This window comes from Bos indicus, chromosome 4 (genome assembly GCF_029378745.1).
Source record: "Bos indicus isolate NIAB-ARS_2022 breed Sahiwal x Tharparkar chromosome 4, NIAB-ARS_B.indTharparkar_mat_pri_1.0, whole genome shotgun sequence".
NCBI lineage: Eukaryota > Metazoa > Chordata > Mammalia > Artiodactyla > Bovidae > Bos > Bos indicus.
Window position 1 is genome coordinate 20,599,009 of NC_091763.1, and position 10,264 is coordinate 20,609,272.

The 10,264-nt window shown below is 38.7% G+C and overlaps 1 pseudogene; it reads left to right on the top strand.

Annotated features, from left to right (window-relative positions):
* Positions 1-5,051: 5,051 nt before the first annotated feature.
* On the top strand, positions 5,052-6,816 carry LOC139182651 (tigger transposable element-derived protein 1-like; annotated as a pseudogene).
* The last annotated feature ends 3,448 nt before the right edge of the window (positions 6,817-10,264 follow it).

Sequence of the window (10,264 nt, forward strand, 5' to 3'; positions counted from 1 at the left end):
AAAGTTAAGAACCTGTCAACTTTTTCCCATTAAACACATTATTTCATTCACAGTAGCCTTATCTGTGAAGCAGTGATATGATTCAGCTCATCTATCAGTTCTTTGTGCAATAATTCTTTCCTACCTCTACGTGAGAAAATGAGTTTAAAAAATGTATCCCTTCATAATTGTAATGAATTCCTAAGCTTTTTTGACAGTTGCATCTAAATCTAAACTTTTAGCACACAATTTTATCACTTAAAATAATTACTTTTTAAAATCTGTTAAAGGATCTTATTCTATTTTCAATACCTACTTTAAAATTTATTTAATGTGTAGATCACCTAGCATAAAATAAAAGAAAGAGTTTTTGATACCAAAGAACAAGAGGCTAGAATGAAAATTATACCCACTGAATGCTTACAGTAAAAATATAAGGACCATGGATTGATTGGGCTTCCCTTGTGGCTCAGCTGGTAAAGAATCCACCTGCAATGCAGAAGACCTGGGTTCAATCCCTGGGTTGGGAATATCCCCTGCAGAAGGGAAAGGCGCCCCACTCCAGTATTCTGGCCTGGAGAATTCCATGGACTGTATAGTCCATGGGGTCGCAAAGAGTCAGAAATGACTGAGCAACTTTTACTTTCACGTTCATGAACTGATTATTGATTTTTCTTTCTGATCATCTGATCATTTCAATACAATTGATTTAGAAGTTCAAGTCTATATATCATATTGTCTGTCAAACTCAAGTTTTAAAATCTTCACCTCAGGGGGCTTCGCTGGGGCTCAATGGTAAGGAATCTGCCTGCCAGTGCAGGAGACATGGGTTCGATTCCTGGTCTGGGAAGATCCCACTTGTTGTGGAGCAACTAAGCCTGTGTGCCACAACCAGTGAGCCTGTGCTCTAGAGCCTAGGAACTTCAACTACTGAAGCCCGCATGCCCTAGAACCCACGCTCAACCACAAGAGAAGCCACCACAATGAAAAGCCTGTGCTCCGCCAACTAGAGAGTGAGTAGTCATCCCTCGCCACGACTGGAGAAAAGCCCGCCATAGCAACAAAGGCCTAGCACAGCCGATAAATAAATAAAATTATAAAATCTTAATACCTCTTCCATTACTCATTCTTATTATTTTCCTCTTAATCATCTATCTATTCTTCCTGTCATCTTGTCTTTTAATTCATGTTTTGTTTTCACCATTCTTTTCCCCTCCCCTCTGCCTCTTCCCTTTTCTCTCTCTCTCTCACACACACACACACTCAGCCTCTGACACTTCTTAGTCCACCCATAAACATCTCTGCCATCAGTCTTCTCTTTTCATGGTTTGGGTGTTCAATAACTTTTTAAGTGGCAAAACATAATAACTACCAACTGATTTCCTTCTCTAATTTATTTGCTGTTAGCCTTTGGGAATTTCAGATTCCTTTGAAAATCTGATGGTAGCTTTAGATCCTCTTGTCAGAAAAATCTCATACATGTGAAATTCACCACACAGTTTCTGATAGTTACCAGAGTTATAAAAGCCAGAACACAGGTACTAATTTGAAAATTTTCTCATTTCCCCCACTTACAATCCACCTCTATCCCCTGCCACTTTAATCCTCTTAATGGATTAGTGAATCATATTAATTTCCTCAAAAAACTTTTTCAGCCCTACTATTTGCTGGATTCAATCTGAATCTTTATTCTGGACGCAAAATTCTATAAGCCATGGCTTTAATTCCCATGATAGTCACCATTACTTCACTCTGTGGCGCCCACAATCTAGCCTGAATTGACATTCACAGTACTTGGTCCCATGCAGTTCTTTCTTTGCTCATTTTTTCCCCACCTAAATGCTCTCTAATCCAGTTAAAATATACCAGTGCCTGGGTACCAAACCGAGAGATTCTTTATTAGTCGATTTGGGGCACAGCAGGGGCACTGGGGGCTTAAAAACTTTCCACATGTCTCAGTGTACAGCAAAGTTGGAAAACTAATGATGCAGCTTATCTAATACTCTAATCCCTCTGTTGTTTCTCCATTTTAACCTTCTTTTCTTTTAGCCCCAACTCAGAAGATAACATAGGAGAATAATTTTGTAACCAAATGAAAGGTAGTTTTTAAATAGAACACAAAAAGCAACAGCTATCAATGAAAGTATGTTCAATTTAGACTTGATTTAAGTGAAGAACTAATGTTCATCAAAAGACAAAATTGGAAGAAGATATTTTAAACATATATACTCGGCAAAGTACTCATCTATGATGTAACAGAACTCCTGCCAATTAGCAAGAAAATGGAAGAACTTTTTTCTTAATGTGCAAAGGACTTGAACAAGCATTTCATTAATGATAATACACTTACCTAAGTGACCAATGATAAAATAAAGGGATAGACAATATCATGACTTATAAAGGCATGCAAATATGCACAATAAGACACTACTATACATTGAGAAGATTGATAGTGTGACCACAAATAGTGGTGGCTAGCAAATTCAGAACTAACATTCTCTTACACTGCTCATACTTACACAAAAACACTTTGGAAAACTACTTCAGTTTCTATAAAAGCTGAGCATAACTGATTGTATACATTCTTATGCGCTGTTGGCAATTTTACCCCTGGGTACCATCCCCAAAATGATGCTCACACACACACACACAACTAGTAAATATAGCATTATTCAAAATAGGCAAAATGGTAAAAATATCCTTTCACTGTATAGTAATTACATGGTCACATTTCTATACAATAGAATACTATACAGCAATTTAAGTAACAAATTACTGCTATATGCAGCCACATGGACAGATTTCTCAGACATAATGTCTAGAGTGAAATAAGCCAGAGAAAAGAGTACACTCTGTGTGGTTTTATTTACATAAACTTAAAATGGCCAAACCATGGTAGTAGAAGCTAGCATACCAGTGACTTTTTAATAGACAGAGTTAATGCCTGATAGGAAGGTGAAAAAGCCCTCTTGACTGATGGACAGTGTTCTATATTTGGATTTGGGTGATGTATCATGGAAAAAGCAAGAGAGTTCCAGAAAAATATCTACTTCTGCTTTATTGACTATGCCAAAGCCTTTGACTGTGTGGATCACAATAAACTGTGGAAAATTCTGAAAGAGATGGGAATACCAGACCACCTGATCTGCCTTTTGAGAAATCTATATGCAGGTCAAGAAGCAACAGTTAGATCTGGACATGGAACAACAGACTGGTTCCAAATAGGAAAAGGAGTATGTCAAGGCTGTATATTGTCACCCTGCTTATTTAACTTATATGCAGAGTACATCATGTGAAATGCTGGACTGGAAAGAACACAAGCTGGAATCAAGATTGCTGGGAGAAATCTCAATAACCTCAGATATGCAGATGACACCACCCTTAGGCAGAAAGTGAAGAAGAACACAAAAGCCTCTTGATGAAAGTGAAAGTGGAGAGTGAAAAAGTTGGCTGAAAGCTCAACATTCAGAAAACAAAGATCATGGCATCTGGTCCCATCACTTCATGGGAAATAGATGGGGAAACAGTGGAAACAGTGTCAGACTTTATTTTTGGGGGCTCCAAAATCACGGCAGATGGTGACTGTAGCCATGAAATTAAAAGACGCTTACCCCTTGGAAGGAAAGTTATGACCAACCTAGATAGCATATTCAAAAGCAGAGACATTACTTTGCCAACAAAAGTCCGTCTAGTCAAGGCTATGGTTTTTCCAGAGGTCATGTATGGATGTGAGAGTTGGACTGTGAAGAAGGCTAAGCGCTGAAGAATTGATGCTTTTGAACTATGGTGTTGGAGAAGACTCTTGAGAGTCCCTTGGACTGCAAGGAGATCCAACCAGTCCATTCTGAAGGAGATCAGCCCTGGGATTTTTTTGGAAGGAATGATGCTAAAGCTGAAACTCCAGTACTATGGCCACCTCATGCGAAGAGTTGATTCATTGGAAAAGACTCTGATGCTGGGAGGGATTGGGGGCAGGAGGAGAAGGGGACAACAGAGGATGAGATGGTTGGATGGCATCACTGACTCGATGGACGTGAGTCTGGGTGAACTCCAGGAGTTGGTGATGGACAGGGAGGCCTGGCGTGCTGCAATTCATGGGGTCGCAAAGAGTCGGACACGACTGAGCGACTGAACTGAACTGCCATAAGGATGGGTTTCCCAGGTGGCTCAGTGGTAAAGTATCTGTCTGCCAGTACAGAAGATGTAAGAGACACAGGTTTGATCCTTGTGTCAGGAAGTTTCTCTGGAGGAGGGAATGGCAATCTGCTCCAGTAGTCTTGCCTGGAGAATTCCATGGACAGAGCCTGGTGGATGACAGTCCATAGGGTTACAAAGAGTTGGACATGCCTGAGCACGCATGCATGTGTTGTACCATAAGTGTATTCATCTTGTAAAAAAGTCACTGAACTGTACAGTTACCTAGAACTATGAAAAGTGAAAGTGAAGTCGCTCAGTTGTGTCCGACTCTTTGTGACCCCATGGACTGTAGCCTACCAGGCTTCTCTGTCCATGGGATTTTCCAGGCAAGAGTACTGGAGTGGGTTACCATTACCTATAACTGTATGTTATATAATATACTTTAATATAATGTTTTCAAAGAGGAAAGAAGACATGTATAGGCATAAAGTGAAAGTGTTAGTTGCTCAGTCATGTCCGACTCTTTGTGACCCCATGGACTGGTAGCCCACCAGGCTCCTCTGTACATGGGATTCTCCAGGCAAGAATACCAGAATGGGTTACCATTTCCTTCTCTAGGGGATCTTCCCAACCCAGGAAGTGAACCCAGGTCTCCCTTATTGCAGGCAAAGTCTTTACCATGTAAGCCACCAGGGAAGCCCCATGTATAGGCATACCTAGTTTTATTCTGCTTCACTTTACTTCACTTGGTAGATATTATATTTTTCACAATTAAGCAAGTCCATTGGCACCATTCTTCCAAAAGTATTTTTCAACTTCATGTCTCTGTGTCACATTTTGGTAATTCTCACAATGTTTCCAACGTTTTCATCTCCTCACACCTCCCTATTCCCTGAGATGCAACAATATTGAAATTAGGCCAATTAACAACCAGAATGACTTCAAAATGTTCAAGTGAACAAAAGAGTTGTACACCTCTCACTTTACATCAAAAACTAGAAATGATTTAGTGAGGAAGGCATGCTAAAAACCAAAGTAGGTCAAGAGCTAGGCCTCTGGCACCAGTTAGCCAAGCTGTGAGTGTAAAGTTGTTGAAGGAATTTGAAAATGCTACTCCAGTGAACACGCAAATGATAAGAAAGCAAAACAACCTTATTGCTGATATGGAGAAAGTTTTAGTGGTCTGGGTAGAAGATCAAACTAAGCACAATGTTCCCTTAAGCCAAAGCCTAATCCAGAGCAAGGCCATAACTCTCTTTAATTTTATGGAGACCGAGAGAGGTAAAGAAGCTGCAAAAGGAAATTTTGAACAGAGGTTGGTACATGACGTTGAAGCAAAGAAGCCATCTCCATGAAAAAAAAGTGCAAAGTGAATCTGCCCCCACTGATGTAGAAGCTGCAACGAGTTATCCAGAATATCTAGCTAAAATAATTCATGAAGGTGGTTAAACTAAACAACAGATTTTCAATGTAGATGGGACAGCTTAGGTAGGTAGAACAGCCTATCTTGGAAGGCAATGCCTTCTAGGACTTTCGTAGCTAGATAGTCATGGTTGGTGCATGGCATCTGGTTTCAAAAAATAAGCTGACTCTCTGGTTAAGGGTTAATGCAGCAGGTGACTTTCAGTTGAAGTCAGCACTCATTTACCATTCCAAAAATCCTAGGGCTCCTAAGAATTATGCTAAATCTACTATGCCTGTGCTCTATAAATGAAACAATAAAGCCTGCAAGACAGCACATCTACTTTGAACATAATTTATTGAATATTTTAAGTCCACTGTTGAGATCTATACTCAGAAAAAAAAGACTTCTTTTAGAACAGTACTGCTCATTGGTAATGCACCTAATCACCAAGAGCTCTGATGGAGATGTACCGTGAGGCTAATGTTGTTTCATGCCTACTAACACAACATCTATTCTGTAACTCACAGACCAGAGAATAATTTCAACTGTCAATTCTTATTCTTTAATAAATACATTTCTTAAGGCTATCGCTGCTATAGATACTAACTCCTCTGATGAATCTGGGCAAAATAAATTGAAAACCTTCTTGAAAGGATTTACCATTTTAAATGTCATTAAGGAAATTCATGAAAGAGGTCAAAATATCAACATTAACAGGAGCTTGGAAGAAGTTGATCCAATCCTCATGGATGACTTTGAGGGGTTCAAGATTTCTTATGGAGGGGGTAACTGCAAATGTGGTGGAATTAACAACAGAACTTGAATTAGAAATGGAACCTGAAGATGTAGCTAATTGCTACAATCTCATGATAAAACTTCCACAGAGAGCTGTTTTATATGAATGAACAAAGAAAATGGTTTCTTAAGATGGAAACTACTCCTGGTGAAGATGTTGTGAAGACTGACAAAATGACAGCAAATAATTAAAATATTACATAAACTTAGTTGATAAAACAGTAGCAGGATTTGAAAGACTGACTCTGACTGTGAAATAAGGTCTGTGGATAAAATACTATCAAACAGTTGCATGTTAGAGAGAAACCATTCATGAAAGGAAGAGTCAATTGATGTGGCAAACTCAATAGCTGTATTATTTTTAAAAATTACCATAGCCACCCCAGTCTTCAGCAACCACCACCATGATCAGTCAGCAGCCATCAGCACTGAGGTAAGACCCTTCAGAAGCAAAAAGATTACAAGTCACTGAAAGCTCAGATGATGGTAGCATTTTCTAAATCAATAAACAATTTTTAAATTGAGGTATGTACATTGCTTTTTATTAGACATAATGCTATCACACACTTAGGAGACTACAGTATCATATAGACATACCTTTAAATGCACTATAAAACCTAAAACTTCATGAGATTTGCTTCATCTGCCTTATTGCAATCATCTGGAACAAAACCATAAGGTCTCCAAGATATGCTTATATGTATTTACATATCACATGAGTAGAGCTTTAAGATATTGCCTGTAGAAGGGCAAACTTTAAGTAAAAAAATGAAACACATTTGGAAAATTGTGGGTTGTACATTAGTGGTGAACACCGATGTATTTTTCCTGGATATTCAACAGTGATACAGTTGTCCCTCGGTGTCTGCAGAGGATTGGATTCAGGAACCCCCACATATGTCAAACTCTGTGGATGCTCAAGTCACTGAGTCAGCTCTCCACAATTGCCTTTCTGCATCCACAGATTCAACCAGCCTCAGATTGTGTGCTACTGCATGTATATATTGAGAAAGATGCTGGGTATTTGTGGACTTGTGCAGTTCAAACCCATGTTGTTCAAGGGTTGACTGCATTGTCATGTCATAAAGGACCCATATTTGGCTATAATGACACCCATGCCACACTGATTCTGTGATTCCAAATAAGGAGATCCAGGGATATGAGTGCTCAGACAAGAGAGGAGGCAGGAAGGTGGAAAACCTTTCTACAGAGTTGGAATACATAATGGGTAGTACCAATTCTCCCATGTCATAGGTAATAATAGCCTGCAGTAACTGGCTTATTCTCATATGCAAGATTTCACTATGCTGCTGCTGCTACTAAGTCGCTTCAGTCATGTCCGACCCTGTGCGACCCCATAGATAGCAGCCCACCAGGCTCCTCTGTCTGTGGGATTCTCCATGCAAGAATACTGGAATGGGTTGCCATTTCCTTCTCCGGATTTCACTATGAGGGACATATGAACTTTCTAACATCTAGGAAATAATTTTTTTTTCTTGAACCTGGACCCAAACCCTTTGAATAGTTTTACAGTTCTTTCGCTTTCTGGAAAATATGAATGTATCACTACTAACAGGAAAACAAATTTGTCTCTCCTAATCATACAATTTCCTCAATGTTTTTCAAATACAGGCAATACAAGATTAATTTAGGTCACCAAGTTTATAATTTTCATTAAAATAAAGTTAAATATTGACTGGATATCAAATGTTATGTTTATTGCAAACTAAAGTTACTAATTCCATATAGTAAGTTAACAACTTAGAAAAATGATTATTGCCTATTAAAAACTTTATTGTGACATATTTAAAGATTATATTTTCAATCACTAAGAAGCTACTCTCTTTTGTAGACAATCTATACTAAGCACAATGCATATTAGAGGTCCTATTATTGATGTACTTTCATAAAACATGGTGAGTTCCTTATATCTTAGCAACAGAGGTATAAAATCTATTTTTACCCTTTACCCGATTTTTTCCTAATAATTATCTTTTATTTTCCTGGGATAATTTATCATCATGTAATTAAGGAAATGGCAACCCACTCCAGTATTCTTTCCTAGAGAATCCTGTGAATGGTGGAGCCTGGTGGACTGCTGTCCATAGGGTCGCACAGAGTCAGACACGATTGAAGCGACTTAGCACGCATGCATGCATTGGAGAAGGAAATGGCAGACAATCCCAGGGACAGAGGGGCCTGCCATCTACAGGGTCGCACAGAGTTGGACACAACTGAAGCGACTTAGCAGCAGCAGCAGTAGCAACTCATATGCTAAAGTACAAACAATTTCAAAAGCCTCAGGCTTATATACACCATTCAGATTTTTTGCACTGAAAACTATATTAATTGTGAACCGTGGTAATTTTTATAACTGAAAGTATAAATTTTCAAAGTTAATAATTATTAAAATATTTACTTAAATATATATTTCTATATATAGTAGACGGCTTCCCTTGTGGCTCAGCTGATAAAGAATCCGCCTGCAATGCAGGAGACCCCGGCTTGATTCCAGGATCAGGAAGATTGCTGGAGAAGGGATAGGATACCCACTCCAGTATACTTGGGCTTCCCTAGTGACTCAGCTGGTAAAGAATCCACCTGCACTGCCGGAGACCTGGGTTCGATCCCAGGGTTGGGAAGATTCCCTGGAGAAGGGAAAGGCTACCCACTCCAGTACTCTGGCCTGGAGAATTCCACAGACTGTAGAGTCCATGGGGTGGTAAAGAGTCAGACATGACTGAGCGATATATATTAGAAAGCATTTTGAATGGCTAGAAAGTATATTCAATTGACTAACATTATATTTAATGGTAAAAAGCACATATTTTGAGGACTTTAAGTTTAGATTAAATTTTTTTAAATAAAAAGGTTACTGTTATTCAGTTGCTAAGTTGTGTCCAACTCTTTGCGACCCCATAGACTGCAGGACTCCAGGCTTCCTTGTCCTTTACTATCTCCTGGAGTTTGCTCAAATCCATGTCCACTGAGTCAGTGATGCTATCTAGCCATCTCTTAAAATCAATTTGTGTGGGCCTGTACCCTTAAAGACATTTCACCAGAAAAGTTATACAGATGGCAAATAAGCTATATAAAAAGACGTTCAACATCGTATGCCATTACAAATTCAAATTAAAATAACAATGAGATACAACTGCACACTATTAGAATGGCTAAAATTCAAAACACTGACAATGCCAAAGAGAACATGGAGCAACAGGAACTCTCATACATTGCTGGCAAAAGTGCAAAATGCTACAGCTGCTTTGGAAAAGATTTCCACAGTTTCTTACAAAACTAAACACACTCATACCATATGATCTAGCAATCAAGCTCCTTGATATTTACCCAAAGGAGCTGGAAGCATGTCCACACAAAAACTTCCACACAAATGTTTATAATAAAGCTATATGCAGACAGCTTTATTCATTATTGCCAAAATTTGAAAGCAACCAAGATGACCAACAGTAGGTGGAAAGATAAATAAAGTATGGGACATCCAGACAAGGGAATATTATTCAATACTAAAACAAATGATCTATCACAAAAGACATGGAGGAAACTTAAATGTGTGAAATGAGCCAATTTGAAATGGCCACATTGTATGATTTCAACAGTGACATTCTGAAAAAGGCAAAGAGATAGAGACAGGAGAAATAGTGGTTGCTAGGGCTGGAAGGATAGTGACGAATAAGTAAAAAGTTCTTAGGGCGGTGAAAATCCTCTGATGATTAATGATGCTATAGTTATGGATACATATTATTAAACATTTGTATTATATACATGAATATATTTGTGTATTTGTATATCTGTATTTCTAGATTGCACAGCACCAAGAGTGAACCCTATATAAACTATGCACTGTGAGTGATAATGAAATGATGGTTCATCAATTGTAACAAATGCGGCATCCTCTTGGGGGATGGTGATAAGAGGAGGCTACCCACG